The sequence below is a fragment of the Sminthopsis crassicaudata genome, chromosome 5 (genome assembly GCF_048593235.1).
Source record: "Sminthopsis crassicaudata isolate SCR6 chromosome 5, ASM4859323v1, whole genome shotgun sequence".
Lineage (NCBI taxonomy): Eukaryota > Metazoa > Chordata > Mammalia > Dasyuromorphia > Dasyuridae > Sminthopsis > Sminthopsis crassicaudata.
In genome coordinates, this window is record NC_133621.1 from 289,678,098 (window position 1) to 289,700,431 (window position 22,334).

The window sequence follows — 22,334 nt, forward strand, 5'->3', positions numbered from 1 at the left end:
CACTGAGATCTTCTGAATCCACGTCTGGTCCTCATCTCACTTTAGCAAGTCTTTTGTAATAAGTCTTTCATTCTAGAGAATATCAATCCAGCATTCTCAATGAATCAATCAACAAACATTTATTAGGCACCTAGTATGTGTTAGGAACCATGCTGGGAGCTGGGGGTTAGAAAGACAGTACCCCAAAAGTTAGCAAAAGACAGATACATGCTAGTCCTTGGAAGCAAGGAAATCAGGCACTTATTTTTCTTAAAATTTGCAATTTAGCCTGGATGGTGAAGACAAGCCCTCCTACTCCCTGCATATTTTCACTTTGCTCCCAAGTGGGAAAATATTCCTGCCTGTGGGGGAGGACAGGCATGGAGACAGGAGAGCTAGGTTCCCTTAGGATATCTGCTCTCTGCCTATGTGGGGTTACACCATTTGCCCACCTGATGCAAGCAAGGGCTGAGAAGGTGCCTTGATGTGCCAAATAGATAATGCTATTTTTTGCATCCGATAACACTTTGCCAGGGGAAGTCAGCTATAAACAGCTTTTTCAGCTGAAGCTCCAGGACTCCTACCAGGATTGACTCAGCTGTAATTTTGTCCAAGGTACATAAAGTGAGTTTACGAAGTCTGGGTCTTTCAGATAAAGTTTTGAAAGCAAGGGCCCCAGTCTGCAATGGGCAGACATCAAAGATCTCCTGGGGCTTTGACAGAGAGTTGGCAAGAGGCCTGTGTCCTTGGTTCACTCCGGGGCTGTACGGCCCATGGGCACTGGAAGCTCACCAGGCAGGAGGCCTCAAGTGCATTGCTCTGGAGTGAGCAGACATGTCCACAGAAGGAGGCAGACATGGAGAAGGCAGGGGTACCCTCTGCTGTGAGGGAAAGAGGATTGGTTTAAGAGTCAGGAGAAGTCCTGGGTTCTAGTGCAGAGAGGTCATTAAAAATCTGTGTAACTCTGGTCAGATGTTTTCATGTTCCTGAATCTCACTTTCATGTCTTATAGAATGAGGATGATAATACTTGTCAACTAGCTCACAAGGGCGTTAGGACTCTCAAATGGGATAATGGAAGAAGGTGCTTACTCTCCTTATGAGTAGGGATTTTGTTCACTCATTTTATTTGTATCCCCACACCTATCAGTGTCTAGCACATAGTATGCACTTAATAAATGATTGTTGATTTATTGATTGGGTATTTTGTTCAATTGACTTCCCAGAATGAGCATTTGGGTAGGATAGTTAAAAAGAGACAGAATTAGATACTTCAGATATACGTGTATCAAGTGAGATTCATTTCACTAATGCAAAGATCATCTAGTTGAGGGTGGGAGTAAGGGTGGGAGAGGGTGTCAAGAGAACAGAATTTTCATCTTAGTTGTATTTCTGACTTTGGGCTACCTTTCAGCCTCAGTTTCCTAATCTGTTGAATGAGGAATTTCAAATCTTGCCTCCTTGACTTACTAGCTATATGACTTTGGGTAAACTCCTTCACTTGACTGGGTTTCAGTTTCCTGATCTGTCCTGAGCTAGCTAATCTTCTATGTCACTTCCACTTCTTATATTGTATGTCTTAGGCTTAATCTTAAGAGAGGGATATTATATATATATATATATATATATATATATATATATACACATATATATATATGTGTGTGTGTGTGTGTATATGTATATATATACATATATATACACACATATACATATACATATATATACACACATTATATATATACACGCATATATATATATTACATATATATAGTATATACTGTACTATAAGAGTAAAAATATATATAGTATATACTATACTAAAACAGTAAAAAAATTTATGCTGGACAGACTTTTAAGTTTAATTTATATTATTACCATTTCCTCCATTACTTTATTAAATCATCAAAGCAATAAATCAAGCCCTGAGATTTGTAGCTCTTTGCTAGTTTCTGAGATATAAATGCTCCCACTGGGAATTTAACAACTGGCTTTTGTGAAATGATTGAACTATGTCCAGAACCATGTGATATTACCTCTGGTGTTCTCTGGTCCAAATATCCTTGAGCTCTAACATTCTGTAACCAAAGATACCTTTCAGTTCTTATGTTCTTTGTCTCAAGTGTTCATATTCTATCTTAAAAAGTGCTGGCTTGAAGGTCCTCTTTATTTTGATGTTCCATGTTTTAAGAATCTTTCTGGCCTTGCCATTTTACTTTCTAAAGTTTTATATTCTAAAGTAGCTACCAAGAAATGACATCTGAAATTCTGTGGTTGGCCACCTCAGTATTTCAGATGTAAAATGACATGTTGGTAGATGGGACATGTTTCCTTTCATAAAATATCCTATGGGGCAGCTAGTTGGTATAGTGGATAGAGCACTAGCCCTGAAGTCAGGAGGACCTGAGTTCAAATCTAGCCTCAGACCCTTAACACTTCCTGGCTGTGTGACTCTGGATAAGTTACTTAGCCCAAGTTGCCTCAGTAACAATAATAATAATAAAAAGAACTTTATGGTTCTTTCTAGATGATATGAAATATAAAGCACTTTGTCAACCTGGATGTTCTACACAATGCTAAATTCTAAATATCTGTGGCCTAAGGTTATTTGAGTTATTTCTTTCTTTTAAACTCCCAGCTCTATCAGTTCTGCATTCTAAGGTTCTAAGGTTAACATTCCAACCACCTTTCCCCATTCTGACAATCCTAAACAATTTTTTCTCAGATGCTCTTTGTTTCAAGTTCCCTTCTAGCTCTGCCATTCCATATTCTAGTGATCTTTATGGCCTTGCCATTCTATGTTCTAAGATCTTTCCCAGCCCTGACATTTTGGATTCTGTTCTCTTCTATGATTCTTAATGTCTGTCTCAGAATGACCTCAAGCATCATTTACTATATAAGAAAAATCACACTCTAATCTTATTGGTCTTCTAGAGTGCTCTTTTTGGGGACCTTCCCAGTCAATGAGGAAATGCATATGTATCCATTTTGACTATTAACATTGAAGTTAAAACTGCTTCAAGACAAGAATAACCAAGATTTTTCTGCCCAGCCCAGTCTTAGTCAAGAACTAGAAGTACCGCTCAATGAGAACCCTGCTGGGTTGGCATCTCCTCATGTGTCCATCACATACTGGGGCATAGCATCAAGAATCTAGAGCTGAAAGGAACCTTAGTGGTCCAACCATCTCATTTTAAGTTTGGAAACCAAGACCCATAGAATATGGGCCAATGACTTGGCCAAAGTCAACTGGGATATAAACTCAGATCATCACATCTGTACTGTGGGACAAGCAAAGTGAAGCTCCCTCAAACCCTCCCTGGATGTCTGCGAAGCAGAACAATGAGAACAATCATGCTCAAAGTCTCTAGCTTTTGGTTGGCATCTAATTGAGTCATTATTTTCATTTTTCCCTGTTACTCAGTTAATTTTCTATACTTAACACCTCCCCCCCCCCCATTTCAATTCCCAATTTTCCCATTAAAATCATTGTTCCAGTAGAATGTAAGCTCCTAGAGGGCAAGAATTGTCCCACGGCCCATACACACATACACACACACACACACACACACACACACACACACACACACACACACACATCCACACACACACACATCCATATCATTTAGTGCAGTATAACCAGAGCTTAGCAAAGCCCATTGATTGTGTTTTAGAGATTTAGTTGCAGCAACTCATAAGGTTTTGAGTTGGAAAGAATTTTGGAAATTAGCTAGTCCATCTTCCCACCCCATACTTGTTTCACAGATGAGGAAACTGATGAACAGAGAGGGAAAAGAACTTTCCAAGATCACACAGAATGGTCCATACCATAGCTAGAATTTACCTATATTCTCTCACTCCAGATCCAATATATTCTCTCCTATGAGCCCTTAGAGATCTTTGGGTTCAAACCCTTCCTCTTATAGATGGGGAAACTGAGTCACTCAAAAGTTAAGTGATTTCTGCAGGGTCATGCAGGGAAGGGTCTGAAGTGATATTTAAACCTAGTCTTCAGTCTAGCACCCTATCTATTGTGTTGTTGTTCAATCATGTCTGCCTCTTCAATATGCCTTTTGGGATTTTCTATACTGGTTTGCCATTTCTTTTTCCGTCTCATTTGACAAATGAGAAAACTGGCTCAGGCAGGTGACTTATTGAGGGTAGTGTAGCTAGAAAGTGTCGGAGGCAGAATTTGAACTCAGGAAGATAAGTCTTCCTGATTTCAAGTCTGATGATCTATCCATAACTCCCCTAGCTGCCCCACTGTATTTCAACATGACAGTATATCCCCCAACAAGATTAATAAATGGACATAACCCAATTCAATTTAATTCATCATCATCATCATTTCTAACATTTACAAAGTATTTAAAGTTTGCAGAATGTTGCACGTATTGTCCTATTTGAGCCTCAAAACAAACCTATTACCTCCATTTTACAGATGAGGAAACTGAGGCAATTTAGTTAAGTAACTCATTTAGACTCATCCAATTAAAAAAGAGTGAAATTGATGAAATTTGAAACTGAGTCTTCCTAATTCAAGTCCAGTAATTAAATTACTACAGAACAGGATTCCTCTCAAGTGTTAATAATTAAAGTATAATCCTAACTCATTTTCTCCAAACATTTAGATTTCTACTATGTCCAAACACTATTCTTCATTCAAAGGATGAGTTTTTAAATGGACCAGTCTTTGCAGATGAGGAAACTGAGGACTAGGAAAGTAAAAAGACTTTCTTAAGATCACTCATCAGAAGAAGAATTTAAATTCAGGTAGTCTGACTTGAGAGTCAGTATTCTGCTGAAGAAGTAGGGATCCTGATGGCAGAGAGAGCTGAAGACTCTAGATATGATACATTTTGAGGAGGAAGTGTGCCCTGGTACAATGTTATCATTTCTTACAAATTTGGGAATTCTGGGAAAAGTTCTAATCATATCACTCTTGTGACCTTTCGGACTCGGATGATTCCTAAAGTCCTTTTTGGTTCCAAATGTGGTCATCAAAGATGGTGAGATCATGGAGCCAGAACTGTTAGAGATGTCTGAGGCCATGCTGTCCTAACACCACCACCCCCGCCCCAGCTTTAAGGCCTAGGAGATGAAGTGACTTACTTAAGATCCATCAGTAATTAAGTGGAAAAGCTGGGATTTCATCTTGGGACTCCAGCCTCAGGGATCTTTCTGCTGTACCACATGGCCTCTTTGTGGGCATCTCATTTCCCCTTCTCTAGCATGAGGAGGTTAAACTAGGTGGCCCCGGAGGCCCCTTTTGCAGCCCTGACATTCGCTCTTTTTCCAAGTGTATTGCTATTTCTCAAAATCACCTCCAACTTCTTGTGTCTCCATCATACAGTACTCTGGCCCTTTCTCATTGGCTCCTGCAGCTTTCTGCTTCCACCTGGGAAGTCTGGAGAAAGGCTTTACGATTCCCTCTGGACTTGTTCTGGGGTCATTTCACTGAAGGCAACTTAAAGTGAGAATTTTTTATGAGGTCTCTTCCAAAGTGTTTCACTCTGGAGATATTGATGGTGGTGGTCTGGTACTTCTAAAAACACATCATTCAGAGAGAGACAGAGACAGAGACAGAGATACACACAGAGAGAGACAGAGACAGAAACAGAGACAAATAGAGAGAAAGAGAAACATAGAAAGAGACAGACAGAAAATCAGACAGACACAGAGTCAAGAGAGAGACAGGAGACAGAAACAAAGAGAGATAGAGAAACAGAAGAGACACAAAGACAGAGAGAGAGGCAGACAGAGAGAGAGACAGAGACAGAGACAGACAGACAGAGAGAGACAGAGACAGAGAGACAGAGATAGAGAGACACAGAGAGAGACAGAGAGACAGGGACAGTGGCACACAGAGTCAGATACACACAGAGGAACAAAGAGATAAATAGACAGACAGAGAGGGAGTCAGACACAGATAGGGATAGAGACAAAGAAAGAGAGAGATAGAGTCTGAGATACAGAGACAAAAAAGATAGATAGATAGATAGAGAGAGAGAGAGAGAGAGAGAGAGAGAGAGAGAGAGAGAGAGAGAGAGAGATGTACAAAAACATGCAAAGAGAGACAATAGACAGAGATACACACAGAAAGACAAAGAGGGACACAGACAAAGACAAAGATACATAAGACACTGAGACAGAGAAAGACATACAGAGACAGGAGCAGAGCTAGACAGACACAGAAAGAGACAGAGACAAAAAAAGAGACAGAGGAAAAGAGGAGAAAGGGAAACAGAGACAGAGACATGGAAACAGAGACAAAGAGAGAAGGAGAAACAAAGAGACAGGAAAACAGAGACAGAGTCAAAGATAGATAAAGAGACATAGAAAGAGAGGTAGAAGAGACACTGAGACAGAGTAAGAAAGACAGAGAAAGAGAGAGAGTCACAGAGACTTAGGGGCAAAGACAGAGAAAGACACAGAGAGACAGAGATAGACACAGAGACAGAGAAATAGAGAGAAAAAAAGACAGAGACAAACAGAGAGGAGAAGGAAGGAGAGAGGAAGGGAAAAGGGGGGCAACGAGGAAAGGTAGGTCCTGAAACAGATCTGCCTGCCTCATGAGCTCTCATGTTGGGAAATTCTCTCTATGGCTGAATAAGTCCTCACATGGCTGCCTTACTAGAAGGCTCTGCTCCCTGGGCTTCCTGGTTCCTGAGGTGTTACTGTACTCAGGGCAGCAGCTGCCAAGATAGTCATTTGTCTATGAAGAATTACAATCTGTAGGATAACTGCATTTTCACTTTGGGGAAAGGAACCCTGAAATGTTATTAATGGTCTTCTGTAAATGCAATCTCAGGGATTCTGAGTTAGATGGGATTATAGGCTTAGAGCTAATTCTCCCTTGCTTGTAATATTTTTTGGGGTAATTAGAGGACTCTGGGATCTCTTCCAGTTCTAGGTCTAAGATCCTGTAATCCTTTCAGCATAGGATGGGGAACTAGAAAGGACCTTTGCGATCTTTTAATTCAAAGAGAGCAATTACAAAGACAGTATGAGTAGGGCTTTTCCAAAGGTGCCAAAATTTACAAGGCATTACCAGCACCATCCCTGGCCATACTTCCTTCTCCTAGTATTAGATACTTAGAATCCTAAAAGTTGGAATCTATGTTTTCCTGTTAATAGCTGGTAGGAACTTAAGTCCCTCTCATTCCTTGAGCCTCAGTTTCATAATCTGTAAAAAAAAATAAATGGATGGATTAGACAGCCTCTAAGGTCTTCTTTAACTTTAGTACTCATGATTCTAGCTCCCTCCCCCAATTTATATTGTCCCTCCCCCCACAACAGTAAATCAGCTACGGAGTAAATGTCATCTCTACATTTAGAAGAGCTCAGTTCAAATCTTAACCTCTGATGATGAAAAGCATGTCAAAGATCTCATTTTATAATAAGGAAACTAAGACCCAGAGAAATTAAGTGACTTACCCAATATGTCACAACAAGTATGATTGAGGCAATATTTGAATCTAGTTTTCCTGACTCCAAGGCTACTGTTCTGCTCATTGTATCACACCGTCTCTTTAGAGTCCAGCTAGCCCAACTCATTTGTTATCAATTATTTTTCTTGATGACCCTATTTGAGGTTTTCTTGACAAAGATACTAAAGTGGTTTGCCATTTCCTTCTCCAGCTCAATTTACAGATGAGGAAACTGAGGCAAACCAGGTTAAATGACTTGCTTAGGGTCATGCAGCTCATAAGTGTCTGAGGCTGGATTGAAACTTCCAACTCCAGATCTGGTTCTCTATCCATACTTGAAAAAAAATTCTTTTATACCATCTTAGCCAAGAAATCATTTAGTCTCTGCTTGAAGATCTCCAGTGAGGGGAAATCCATGACCTTCCGAGGCTGCCTATTACATTATGAATAGGTTAATTTGTTAGGAAGCATGAAGCCTAAATTTGCCTCTTTTCAACCACTTCTTCCTCCTAATTCTATCCTTTGGGGCCAGGCAGAACAAATGCAATTTCTCTTTTATGAGATAATCCTGCAAGATCCTTGGAGATCACTCTCAGAACACATGCAGATATTCTATAACTGGATCCAATGTGCTAAACAAATATGGAATTGAACCACTTTGAGTGACTGTAAGCCAAAAAATTTAGGTTCAAATGCCACCTTTGAACAAGTCTCTAAAACTCCCTGGGCCTCAGTTATCTCATCTGGAAAATGACATTTTCTGAGTCTTTGATGATCTTAAATACTTTGTCAGATCTTTTGTTTTTCCAAATTCAATATCCCCAGCTCCTTCCATCCAATCTCCATATAAAATAAACTCGAGGGCCATCATCAGAAGCAATAGTGTGGAGTAGACCTGAAATCAAGAAGACCTGAGGATGAATTCTGCCTTTGAAACTTGCTAATTGTGTGATCTTGGGAAAATTGCTATCTCATTGGGCCTCAGTTTCCCTGAAGTAAATTCTAGAACTAGATTGCTCTGAGATGTCTTCCAGCTCTAGATTCCATGATTCACACGAAGACCAACCATAATTGCCCATTCATCCCAGGGATGAGGCATATTTCCCACCCCCGACAGAGAGGTGATAGATTCAGGGTGCAGAATGAGATACAGGCTTGGAAGGAAACAATAGGAGAATTTGTTTTTCTTGATTATGTATATTCATTACAGATTTTTCTTTTTTCTTTTTCAGTGGTGGGAATGGGTGAGAGGGAGAGAAAAAAGAAATACTTATTGATAAATTTTAACTGAAAATATAATTTAAAATAAAATTATATGCACAAATGGTATAGCAGCCTTTTTTGTAGTGGCAAGAAACTGGAAATTGAGTGCATGTCCATTAGTTGGAGAATGGCTAAATAAGTTATGGTATATGAATGCTATGGAATACTATTGTTCTATAGGAAATGATCAGCAGGATGATTTCAGAAAGGCCTGGAGAGACTTACATGGACTGATACTGAGTGATGTGAGTAGAACCAAGAGAATATTGTACACAGCAACAAGAAGATTATGTGATGATCAATTCTGATGGACGTGGTTCTTTTCAACACTAAGATGATTCAGGCCAATTCTGATAGACTTGTGATGAAAAGAGCCATCTGCATCCAGAAAGAGGATTATGGGGATTGAATATAGATCACAACATAGTATTTTCATCTTTTTTGTTGTGTTTACTCGCTTCTTTTCTTTCTCATTTTTTCCTTTTTGATCTGATTTTTCTTGGGCAGCATGATCAATGAAGAAAAATATTTAGAAGACTTGCAAGTGTTTAACTTATATTGGATTACTTGCTAATTAGGGGAGGGGAGTTGGGAGAAGGGAGAGAAACAAATTTGAAACATGAGGTTTTCCAAGGGTAAATGTCGAAAACTATCTTTGCATATATTTTGAAAATAAAATGCTATTATTAAAAACTAAAATTATGTAATAATTTTATTTGTCCGATTCAAATCCAGCCTCAGGCACTTACTTCCTATATGACTGAACAAATCACTTAATTACATCTCCCTGAACTTCCTCATTTGTAAAATGACCACAGTAATAGTACCTACTTTGAAGAGTTGTTATAACGATGCAATAAAGTATCTGGCATGCAGTAGGTGATTAATAAATGCTTATTCCTTCCACATACCCTCCAAATGGGGCCAATGAAAGTTTATGTAGTCAAGGAGCTCTTTCAGGAAGAAGTGAAAAATAAGTGACTTGGTTCTCTGTCATCTTTATTCAAGCCAATTTTTGGTCTTACAAGAGCTTTGGCCAAAAAACCCAAGTCTTTACTTCATCATCAATGGTTTTGTGACCATGAGCATCTCTCTTGAGCTTTCTATATGCCAATTTTACCGTCTCTGAAGAGGAGACACCTCTTCCTCACCTCTTGTTGCCTTTTTCTCCCTTTCCAGAGGCCTTTCATGTATTGTCTTTCCCCATCATAATGTAAACTTCTTGAGGGCAGGGACTGTCTTGCTTGCTATTACTTATATATCTAGTGCTCTAAGTACTTAATAAGTGCTCCCTCTCTCTTCTCTCTGGCTCTCTCTGTTTCTGTCTCTTTGTCTTTGTTTTTGTCTCTTTGTCTGTCTCTCTCCTTCTCCCCCTCTATCTTTCTCTTTCTTCCTCTCTCCCTCCTTCTTTGTCTCTTTTTCTCTCTGCCTCTCTCCCCTTCTATATTGAGCATTATATCCATCTCTATCTCCATTTATCTATAAATTATCTACCAATACATCTCTAAATAAATCAGTCAATCATGCATCTGTTTGTTGTATATCTTCCTTATTTCATGATGCTGAAGAGAGCCTCGAATTAGGTATTAGGCAGATTGTCTTGGCTACAACTAAGTTATCAGACACTATAAGAAAATCTTCTCTGGGAAAGAAACTGATGTTCTCATAAACTTAAAGGGAAGCTGATACGTCTTTTTTTTTAGGATGATACAGTCAAATATTTTAGGCTCCAAAGGGAACTTAGAGGCTATCTAGCTCATTCCCTTCATTTTACACGTTAAGAAACTGAAGTTCCTCAAGGATCATTGGATTATAGATTTAAAACTAGAAGGGGATAACTAGTAACTAGTTATCTAGTAACTGAAACTCATTTAGGGTCACAGAATCACGATATAACAAGGGAATGGCCAAAAAGTCTAGCCAGGGGTATGCTGGAACAAGCTTGCCAAAAAAACGTGTGCACACAACATACTTTTAAGTATAATCTACATTATTAAAATTTTTGCAGCATTTTTAAGAGTCTAGACAATCCATAAAACAATAAGTCAAGTTCTGATTTATAGTATTTGGCTAATTCCAGGGTGTAAATGCTCAGACTGAAGATTTAACAATTGACTCTTGGAACATGTCTAGATAGTCTGTAACTGGTTCTGATCTACTAACCAAATGGTGAAGATGAGTCACTTTGACTTTGTAACCAGGACTGAGGATCCATTCAAATGGTCAAACAGAACCATTTTTTCTCTTGATGTGATTCCTTCTTGCCCAACCAGCATTCTGGTGAGAGAAGAGAGACACAATGCTATAGACGAAAAGGTATTGGGCTCTCTCCATTCAGGGATGATGCATCAACCATTACTATTTATGTTGTTGTTGAGTAATTTTTTTTTCAATTGTGTCTCATTTTTTATGACTCCTAAATTCCATTTAGGGCTTTCTTGAAAGATACTTGAATTGTTTGCCATTTCCTTTTCCAACTCATTTTACAGATGAAGAATTAAGGCAAATCGTCCCACAGTTAATACATGTGGGAGGCCGGATTTGAACTCAGGAAGATGAATCTTCCTGACTCGAGGCTGGCACTCTGAGTACATGGCACCACCCAGCTGCTCATAATCAGGTCTCATCTTTTTTGTCCTGTCATCTTTGATCCGTAGTGTTTTAGGAGAAGGAGATTGGAAAATGTGAGCTTGTAAATTTCAAAAGGTCAGGAGAACAAGCCACTGGAAGGTTTAGGAGTGTAGTCTATGCCAAGTTTTTAGCCAGCTGGTCAATCTTTGATTCCACAGGAATCAACCTTTTGGGTTCCAGCCCAGTGGTCCCTGAGTCATCCAAGGGTGCTACCATATTTGGACATGAACTTGGTGCAACCAATGCTATGTTGAAATTGCTTTAAGTCTGAGCCCACTCTCATCAGGAACAAAGATAGTAGAGGGGAGAATAGGCTTCCCTAGCTATTGGGGGCAATGCTTATCCTTCATTTTTGCCTCAATAGTATTTTTTTTTCTTTTTCTGAGGCTGGGGTTAAGTGACTTGCCCAGGGTCACACAACTAGGAAGTGTTAAGTGTCTGAGACCACATTTGAACTCAGGCCCTCCTGAATTCAGGGCTGGTGCTCTATCCACTGCGCCACCTAGCTGCCCCCTTCCTCAATTGTATTTTATTTTTTCCAAGTACATGTAGTTTCCAAGTTTCATTTTTATAAGATTTTGTGTTCCTAATTTGTCTCCCTTTCTCCCTACTTCCCTCCTCACCAAGACAAGTAAAATATATGCAATCTTTTAAAACATATTTTTATATTTGTCATGTTGTGCAAGAAAAATCAGACCAAAAGGCAAAAAAGACCCCCACACAATAAAGAAAACAAACAAACAAAAAAGTGAAAATACTGTGCTTTAACCCATATTCACTCTCTATAGTTCTCTCTCTGGACGCAGATGACATTTTCCACCCCAAGTCTCTGAAATTGCCTTGAACCACTTCATTGTTGAGAAGAGCCAAATCCATCAGAGTTGATCATTTTATAATCTTGTGGTTTCAGTATATAATGTTCTCTTGGTTCTACTCACTTCACTCAGAATCAGTTCGAAAGTCTTTTCCAGGCTTTTCTGAAATCATCCTGCTGATCGTTTCTTCTAGAACAATAATATTCCATTACATTCACATATCAAAAGATTTTCAATCATTCCCTAACTGATGGACATCCACTCAATTTCCAGTTCCTTGCCACTACAAAAAGAGCTGCTGCAAACAGTTTTGCCCATGTGAGTCCTTTCCTTTTTTTCTGGTGTCTTTGGGATTCAGATCCAGCAATGAGACTAATACTTATACATCTATTCTTGCTTCATCTTCAAAATAAATGTCCCTTTGTAAAAATGGATTACTCTACTTGGCTACGTGGGGTTAGGAAGTTGGTCACTGGATGTCAACACTGAGAGAACCACATTGGAGTAGAGGCCTGGGCCAATAGCATTAGAGAAGAGATACCCTGTCCTTTCAGGAGTACCTCTTAGGATCACAAAGGGGATACATGGCCAGACTTGCTCTACAAGAGTAGGTCATTTTGATAAAATCATTTTAGGGCTAGGAAGTTCTCTAATGCCCATCTAATCCATTTTATAATGGATTTTTATAAATGAAGCCTAGAGAGGTGAAATGATTTGATTAATATTATCCAGGGAATAAATGGCAGGTTCGGGATTTGAACCCAAGGTCCCTGAGCCCAAATCCAGTAATTTGAGTTCCTAGAGCAGCCTGTGGCAGGCAAGCACAAAGTGTTATTGTTATATAACGAGATCTCTTGTCCACCCTTCTAATTTCTTCCATCCTAATCTCCCTTTGACTGGGGAGACAAGTGTCTGAACATTCCTTGCTTGCAGGGATGCACAGCCTGCTGCCCAGGAGAATGGCCTGCCTGTTCAGCAGCAGCCAGCCTCCCGTTGGTGTTTTCTTGGCAAAGTCTCCCTGTAGTATCAGAGTCACTGGGCACACCCAGGGAACATTGATACGTTTGGAATTTAATCAAACAGCCCAGAGAAATGGGACTGCTGACCTTATCCCTGGAAGCATACTCTTTGAAAATATTTAAAAGTGATTCAAGTATGAATTATTCACACTTGATCCTTCAATGTGCTTTTGAGGATCTCTATATTTTGATATTTACTCCACCATCATTCCAAAAGGAGATCCATGCTCCAGTGTTTTAATACAGTGAGTGGTGAGAAGATGGCACCTGTCCAGCTGAAGCTGATTCTCTGGGTATGTTTGTCCTTGTCTGTGTCTCTCTCTTCTTTCTTAAATACTTTCCTCATTCTGTTCTCCTCTCCCTTCTCATCTCCCTTCCCTTCCCTTCCCCCTTCTCTTGTCTTTCCTTTCTTCTTCCCATTTCTTTTTCCCTTGCCCCTTTCCCTTGTCCTTCTCTTCTCTTCCTTCTTCCCTTCCCTTTCCCTTTTTCTTCCCTTCCTTTCTCCCTTCTCTTTCCTTCCCTTTCTGCTTTCCTCTTCCCTCCTCTTCCCTCTTCCTTTTCTTTTTCCCTTTCCTCTTTCTTTCCCTTTTCCCTTCCCTTTCCCCTTTCCTCTTCCCTTCTCTTCCCTCTTCCTTTTCTTCTTCCCTTTCCTCTTTTTTTCCCTTTTCTTTCATTCATTTCCCTTTATTCTCATTCCTCTTCCTTTCCCTTCTTTTCCCCCTTCTCTTCCTTGCTCTTTCCTTTCCCCTTTCCCATCCTTCCCTTCCATCTTTCTTTGTCTGTTTATGCTTCTATCCTTCATTATGTTTATCTCTGTGTGTGTGTGTTTTTCTCTTGTTTGGGGGAAGCATGTCTCAGCATTTAGAACTGTCCTGGATAGTACATAAGCCTTGGATCTAAGTATCCAAAACAGATCCTTATAGGGTACCCAAATGGATATTTCCTTCTCTTCCTCCTTTTTAATCACTGTAGCCTTTGGAAACATCATCTACTCCCTCCTTTAAAGCCCTTAGTGTTATGCCACTACCCTTTTCTGGTTCTTCTGCTCTCCCTCAGCTCTTCTTCTTTTTCTGCTTCCTAATGGTAAATTAGCTATCTAAGTACTTGACACTAAGACTAGAAAGACAAAATGATATGGGGGATACTGGCACAGGACCACCCAGCATCAGAGAAACTGCTGTGTTCTATAAGCAAAGCAGAATTGAATTAACTCAGAAGAATCAAGATTCACAAAGTTAGAGAAGCACCTCAAAGGTTCATAGGGACTATTTATGTGTAACCTGTAGCAAAGCATTCTAAGCTTGTATTGGTCTGATCAGCCACAGTTGGACACACAATAAGTCAACTCTAACATAGTGATGTCACTTTGGTCCTTTTTGAGAACAAAGGACAAACAATAACAGAAAGATTAAAATAAAAACAATCAGCGCTCCATTCTAATATGGAAAGATAATACAGTCGGTCAATCATTAAGCATTTATTAAGCATCCTCCCATGTATTCCAGGTACCATGCAAAGTGCTTGGGATACAAAAAGAGGCAAAAAACTGTCCCTGTCTTCAAGATGACTACAACCTAATGGTAATGACAAGTAAACAAATAATTACAAACAATTGATAACAAATAATTAAGAAATGAGCTTAAAAAAAAGGTTTCTTCTACTAGTTGGGATTTTAGTTGATTCTTGAAGAAAGCCAGGGAAGCCAGGAGTTCATGATGAGAAAATAGAGCATTACAGGTATGGAGGAATATAGAAGAGGAATAGGGAAATGGTGGACAGAAATGGGGTATGTGGATTGAAAATGAGGGGGAGATGGTAAGTGGAACTATAAGGAAGCAGTTGGGTATATCTTTTTCTAGTAGCAATATCAGGATAATATTGATTGGATTATAGTTCCTGAACTGGAAAGCTATCAGGTTAGGAAGAAGGTATATACAGGTAGGTACAGGATGCCTACTGACAAAAAAGACTGGGGAGAAAAAGGAAGGATGCCTGGAGCTGGCCTAGATATATTGAGCCAAATGAGAAACTCACCAATCAGGATAGTTGGCCTTATGGTGGAATATCCACAATTAAAAGGCCATGATCTGTGGCTAAATGGTAAGGTTGGCACTGGGAAGGCACAGCAGAGAATTCTCAAAGATTCTGCTAATTTTCCCTTGTGTCTCTGCTATTCTTTGACTTCCCATCTGAAGGACCTCTCAAAAATCTCTATGCCAGACATTAAATCTCTCCATACTCCATTCCCCTATTTTCAAAACTACCTACATACTTGCTATCCCCTCATGGTTCTTGCCATCACCTTAAATTCACCATATCTACTATAAAATCTGTTTTTGTGTGTCCTTGATGGAATATAAGCTTTTTGAGGGCAAGAAATAGTTCCCTTTGCTATTTCTTTCCTCCATGTTTAGTTCAGTGTCTAGCACAGAGTAGCACCTTAAAAAATGTTTGTGGATTAATTGATCTATATTCTTATCCCTCAAACCAGTTCCTCTTTTTTGGCTTCTATAGTTCTGCTAACTTGCACATTTATAAGTGGAGAGGTTTATACAAAGCACTTATTAACAATAGAAATAGTAACAAAATTAATATGGCATTTAAGGTTTATAATACAGAATTCAGACCATAGGATAATCTGGCTAAACAATGGCTTTTTACTCAGGAGAAAGCTAATAATTAGAATAAAAATAAAAACTGGCATGCATATTTGATCTTTGTGACCACCCTGGGAGATGTTTTTTTTTTTTAAACCTTATTTTTCTCAATTTAAGGATGAGGAAACTGAGGGTCAGAGAGGTTGAGTTTGTCCCAAGGTCATACTAGGACATAAATGCAGGTCAGTTGATGTTAAGTCCGTTTTCAACTAGCATGTGTAATAGGATCTTACCATGGTTAGTTAGTTAACAAAATTAAATAACCACTCCCATGTGCCATGCACTGTGCTAAGCATTGGAAATATTGAGATTGGAGTAGAGGGGGGAGGTTGAGAGAACTCCCAGTTTCTGCTCAAGGAGCTCACTGTGTACTGGGGGAGGGGGATATCAATACAACTACATATAAATAAGCTGAATACAGGCTAAATTGGAGGTCATCTCAGAGGAAAGGATCTGACATTGAGGGATATTAGGAAAGACTTTTTATAGAAAGCAAGATTTTAAATGGATTTGGAAAAAGCAAGGGAAGTCTGGAGGCAGAGAAGAGAAGGAGAAGAATTCCACAGCCAATGCAAAGTCTCTAAATCTAGAATGGAGGTTCTTGTTCCAGCAATGGCAAAGAGACCATTATCACTGGATATCAGACAATAGAGGAAGCTCTGACTAAGAAGATGTAAAAGTAGGTGTTGAAGGTAGTAGAGTGATCATTGCTTCTGGTGAAAAATGGACTTAATACTATGTACTTTTTGCTCATCCATGAAAATTGTTATTTTTTGTGGAAAATAGCTGACATTTATTTTTCCCATTATTTTAATTTTTATTTCCCCAGGTACATGTAAAACTTTTTTTTTGTTATACACATACATTCATTTTTTACATATTTCTAGAAGAATCATGTCAGGAGAGAAAAATCAGAAAAAAAGGGAAGATTATGAGAGAAAAAAAAAGAAGAGAAAGAAGGAAAAAAAAGTGAGCGTAGCATGTGTTAAATTTACATTCGGTATCCATATTCAAATTTATAAATATCTCACCTGATCCTTACAACAACCCTAGAAGGTAGGTGCTATCATTATCCCACTTTTACCATTGCAAAAACTGAGGCAAATGAAGGTTGTAACATGGCTCAAGTTCTTACATCTAATATGTGTTTGAGGCCAGCTTTCAAATCAGGACTTCTTGACTTCGACTAGCACTCTATCCATTTCCCCCTCTATCTCTCCTTGTTATTTTTAATTTCTTTAGGCCCCAAGAGAAAGTACTCAGTGCAGATCTAGAGTCCTTCAAGATAATACACCTAATCTGTCCATTGCTCCTTACTCCAGGGCTGGTGTTGTAGCTATTCTACCACATCGCTGCCCCATTGGTCCCTTATTATTGATCTGATCACAAGTAATAGATCTATTCCATTAGAAAAAAGAAAACCTCACAACAAATAAAGGCAAAATGAAAATCTGCATAGTATTTAATGTTTTTCTGTTAAAAACTGAAGCCATTGAGATTCCTAACAGTGTATACTGGTGCTAAAGACCTTGATGGAATATAGGGAGAGAAAAAATATACAACTAAGCTCTAATTAGTATGAAGTGATTAAATAATTTGAATTTATTCTGCATATTTCCATTGGGTCAGAACTGATTACCATATTTTATATAACTATAACTTCAAATGGTGTAACCATTTGAATGCATGTAATGATTTGAAATATGTACAAATACATATAACCATTTTAGAAGATTCATTGTTAGCACTAATCAACACCTAGTTGTAACTAAAGGTCAACGAATAATTTTCCTATGTTGCAGTTATAGGGCCCCAAACCTCTTGTTCAAAAAAGAAGTATTACAGGGGCAGCTAGTTGGCGCAGTGGATAGAGCACCAGCCTTGAATTCAGGAGGGCCCCAGTTTAAATCTGGTCTCAGACACTTAACACTTCCTAGCTGTATGACCCTGGGCAAGTCACTTAACCCCAGCCTCAGAAAAAACAAAACAAAACAAAACAAAACAAACAAACAAAAAAACCCAGAAGTATTACTAAACTGTTTAGGCTATAATAATTAATATAGACATTTTCCATATAATAAAAAAATTTACACATATATATATGTATATATATATATATTATAATAAAAGTCTATTGGATGGAGAGACCATTCCTTCTACTTCTAGTTTGTCCTTATACCTTTAAGTACAGCATCAAACCCATTAATAAATATTTTCTTTATCAGTCGCCCATGACTGGTCAACTTTCACTCTGCCAATTGACTTTCCTTGTTTCCTTTAAGTTCCAACTAAAATCCCATCTTTCACTGAAGACTTTCCCCAACCTCTCTTAATTCTAGTGCCTACTCTCTGTTAACTATTTCTTATTTAGCATACACAAATGTTGCTTTGTGTATATTTATTTGATGTCTCTCCCATTAGATTGTCAGCTTCTTGCAATGAGAAACTGTCTTTTGCCTCTTTTTGTATAACCAGCACTTAGCCAGTGCCTGGCATCCAGTAGGTGTTTAATAAATGTTGGGTTTGCTTAATTGAAATGACTACATGATGTGAACCATTTCATTGAGAATTTCAAAAATTCATTCGGTTGCTCAACCAACAAGCATTTAACTAAAATAAATAAATGACTCAATCAGTCGTGAATGAATGCAAAATCTTTATTAAGTGTCTACTAAGTGTCAGGCACTGTGTTTCATTCTGGGGATTCAAAGATAAGAATGAATGAATGAATGAATGAATAAAAAGCATTTCTTAGAATGAATGAATAAAAAGCATTTCTTAGAATGAATGAATAAAAAGCATTTCTTAGAATGAATGAATAAAAAGCATTTCTTAGAATGAATGAATAAAAAGCATTTCTTAAATACTTGCTTTATGTAAGATCACTGATGCAAAGATAAAAACAAAACATCCTCTGCCCTCATGGAGTTTACATTCCATTACTGGGATGTAATATGTACACATGCTATGTTTATATACATGATTTTAAAATAAAGAGACTAAAGGAAGATCAGGAAAGACATCATTGAGGAGAGACAACTAAGCTGGACTTTGAGAGAAGGTAGAGATTCTAAAAGGCAGATTTGAGTTGAGAGAGTATTCCAGGAAAATGGAATTCCAGTATAAAAGCATAGCAAAACAAGCACCTCAAAAAAAAAAAAAAAAAAAAAAAAAGAGAGAGAGAGAGAGAGAGAGAGAGAGAGAGATTAATTTAAAGATTAAACAGAACCAAGGTTTAGGCAGCCAAACAATTGATGGTAGACAAAATTCAGCCCTTTCAAGAAAATTAAAAGATCTGTTTGATGAATTCCAACATGGTTGCCATGTTGGAGGTTTTTCCTCCCAGAATCCTTTGCATGGATTGCAGCCCTTGTGTTGGCTCTCTGTGAACCTCTCGCTCAGGGCCATTGTCATTCAACAGGTAGACTCCTAGCCTTGTTGGCTCCTTTTCTTGCTCAAGGCATTCACTTTTCTTTCTCTTTTTCATCCCAAACCTTATTTTTGAAGCAAGTTCAAGGAAATTCAAAACAGCAGGGTTGGGCGGAAAAAACTAAGAAGTCTTTTGTTCAGTCATGTACAGTTTGAAGAGCGTCAGGAAATATTTCTTCTTCCATTTGATTCCACTTTACTTTGGAGGTACTACTTTCTATCCCGAAGGCCGGAGAGCGTTCACTCAGGAAGCCGTCCACAGCTGAGTCACATGGACAGATGGCTCTCCTGAAGGCATAACAAAGACCCTGTTGTGCTCTTGCCAACAGTTTCATGAAATCTCACTTGGTATAAGCTGGAGAATGCACTTGGTCCAGTTATATATATATTTTTTTCTGTCACTTGTCTTTGCCAATGTCAATGTTTCTATTACATGGGGGTAGCGTACACTCCCTCTGGTGGCTAACTTAAAATATAAATGTTGTTTTCTTTTTTCCCCGTCTCACTAGATGAATTATGGTGGCGTCAATGTCAGAACTACAGAATGAGGGATCGGATGATCTGGGTTGGTACCCTGCCTCTGCTTTTAAGGAGTGTAAAACATTGGTCCAAGTCTCTGCCCCCCTAGACTTTGGGCAAGTCAGATCACTTCCCCGGGTCTCAGTTTCTTCCTCTGAAAAAGGAAGGGATTGGAAAAGATTATCTCCAAAGTCCAGCTTGTGCCTGGATTTTTACACTACCGGGCGCAACATTCTTTGTTTTTGAGACATCATGTAGTGAAAAAAAGCACTGGCTACCTGTGTTTGAGAGAATGTGAGCTCCTTAAGGGCAGAGACTTTCTCATTTTTCCTTTATATCTCTAGTGCCTAGTAGAGTATATGGCATACATTTGGTGCTTAATAGATACTTGTTGATGTGTTGTGTGACTTTGGGTCAGTCATTTAACTTTCCTGGACCTCAGTTTTCTCATCTACGAAATGGGAATGTGTGAAAAATGGGTCGTCATGCTTAACAACAATAATTGGTTGCAAGTTACCTTATGCTGCGAGATTTGCAAAGTGCTTTTTATATCTCATCTCTTCATCATATACGTCACCCTCACAATATAGCAGAGAAGTACTATGTGCATTTTAATCACCAACTCCAACCTTCTCATTTTTTTAAAAAAAGGAATCTAAAGCCCAGATTATTGTCCCAAATTTTAGCCTACGTCTCTGTACCCTAAAGTTTCTGCCCTTTTCACAGTCCTGTATCCCACTGGGTTCAAATGGGGCTTCTGACACGGCACTGCCTGTCAATTCAGGGAGGGATTTGGTAAAATCATAACTTGCAGAGCAGTTGCTAAGCTGTTTTGGTGGATAGACCTTCCCACTCTGAGAATCCCCTAAAATAATAAAACATAGGTCTCCACCTTACTCATTCCTGCCCTGAAAAAAAAAATACTAAGCTTTGATTTAAAGAACATTTCCCACATTTCCTAGATTATCAGTCCTAAAATGAGGTCAGTCAAGTCTTATTTTATTGGATGATTGCCTTATTTAGCTGTAAGACTTTAAAAAAAGAGCCAATAGATGTTTTCATTAGATATCAGGTCTGAAGAAAGTGAAAAAAACTATTTAGGAGTCAGAATCCAGCTCTATTTTCCAAAGCTAAAGATCTGTCTAGAAGACAACAAGAAGTTCTCCCAGGACTTAGACACCAGCAGAAGAAAACTAGTCTCTTTTGCATTAAGTGTTTCAGGGCACAAGGTTAATTAGTGAAATGCTGTTCTGGCCTGAGAGATGTGGTCATTCATCCCTTCGTAATATTCTTTCTCCACCAGCCATACCTTGCCAGGCTGAGAGGCTCAGGAAGAATTCACAGCGGAGGGCAGGCGGATTACAGCCTAATTGTATTATGAGAAACAGTCATTTAATTCTGAGAGGTCATCAGGAAAGCATTTCCCAAGGAGAGCCTTTGCCTTTGAAATCCTTTCTCACTGAGGGGCCAACAAAGCCCCGGTTCATTGTAGCTCAAACGAGCATCTGTTTCTGGCTGGCTTCCTTTGAAGGCCCGTGTGTTTGAGCTGTTGTGCACTTTCAAGTGGTCCATTTTGGCTTCATTATTTGTGGATGGGCTCAGGATTTCCCTGAAGGAAGAAGGGGCCTTGTCCTATAAGAGGAAAACATTCCCCCAGAGTCAGAAGGACTCCGGGAAAAGTCAAATCACTTTTCAAAGGCCCAGGAAAACTGGATAGTAATTCAGTTCATCTAATAAACAGGTATCTCTGGACTCACATAGAGACCTCATTATTTTGACTTGAGTTAACTTTTTTTCCTTTGCTGGATTTGGAGGGAAGAGTTCATGGTAAGTAAGCTGTACGTCTCTTTCATGGAAGATAGAGTTAAACCTAGAAGGGATCTCAGAGGCCAGCTAGTTTTGTTTTACAGATGAAGAAACTGAGGTTTAGAGAGAAACATGGGATGATAATGATAGAGCTGGAAGGGACCTGTCTCCCCAATTTGTCCTCAGGGATATTGGGATTCAATATTAAATAGATAAACAGACAAATAGATAGACACAGAGAGATAAATAGTAAGCTAGATGGATAGACAGATGGACAGAGAAACAGATGGATGGACAAATAGATAGACAAATGGAAGAACACAAAGACAGAAAAACAGATAGATAGTACTTCCCCAATCTAGCAATGTCAAAAATAGAAAATGAGATTAGAATGATTTGAAGTAGGTCTTCCCAAATCCAGGACCACTGCCCTATTTACCACTTCAAGATTGGCTCTCATCTAAGTCCTGTTTCGTGAATCATCCATACAGCTGTTTTTAAGTGTCATCTGGGGCACTAAGTCAGTTCAGGACATTATCTTCTAACAGAGATCCACTTCTCAATAATTAGAAATGCTACAAAAAGGTCATTTTGTGTCATTCAGTTGTTTCAGCCATAATTGGCTCTTTTGGGTCTTTTTGTCAAAAATGCTGGAATGGTTTGGCTATTTCCTTCTGCAACTTATTTTACAGATGAGCAACTAAGGCAGAGAGGGTTGAATGAGTTGCCTAGGGTCACACAGCTAGGAAATATCTGAGCCCAGATTTGAACTCATGAAGATGAATTTTCC

At 38.8% G+C, this 22,334-nt stretch overlaps 1 pseudogene; it reads right to left on the reverse strand.

Moving 5' to 3' along the window:
- Window positions 1–675: 675 nt before the first annotated feature.
- Window positions 676–22,334, reverse strand: part of LOC141544002 (tyrosine 3-monooxygenase-like) — a 106,080-nt pseudogene continuing 84,421 nt past the window's right edge.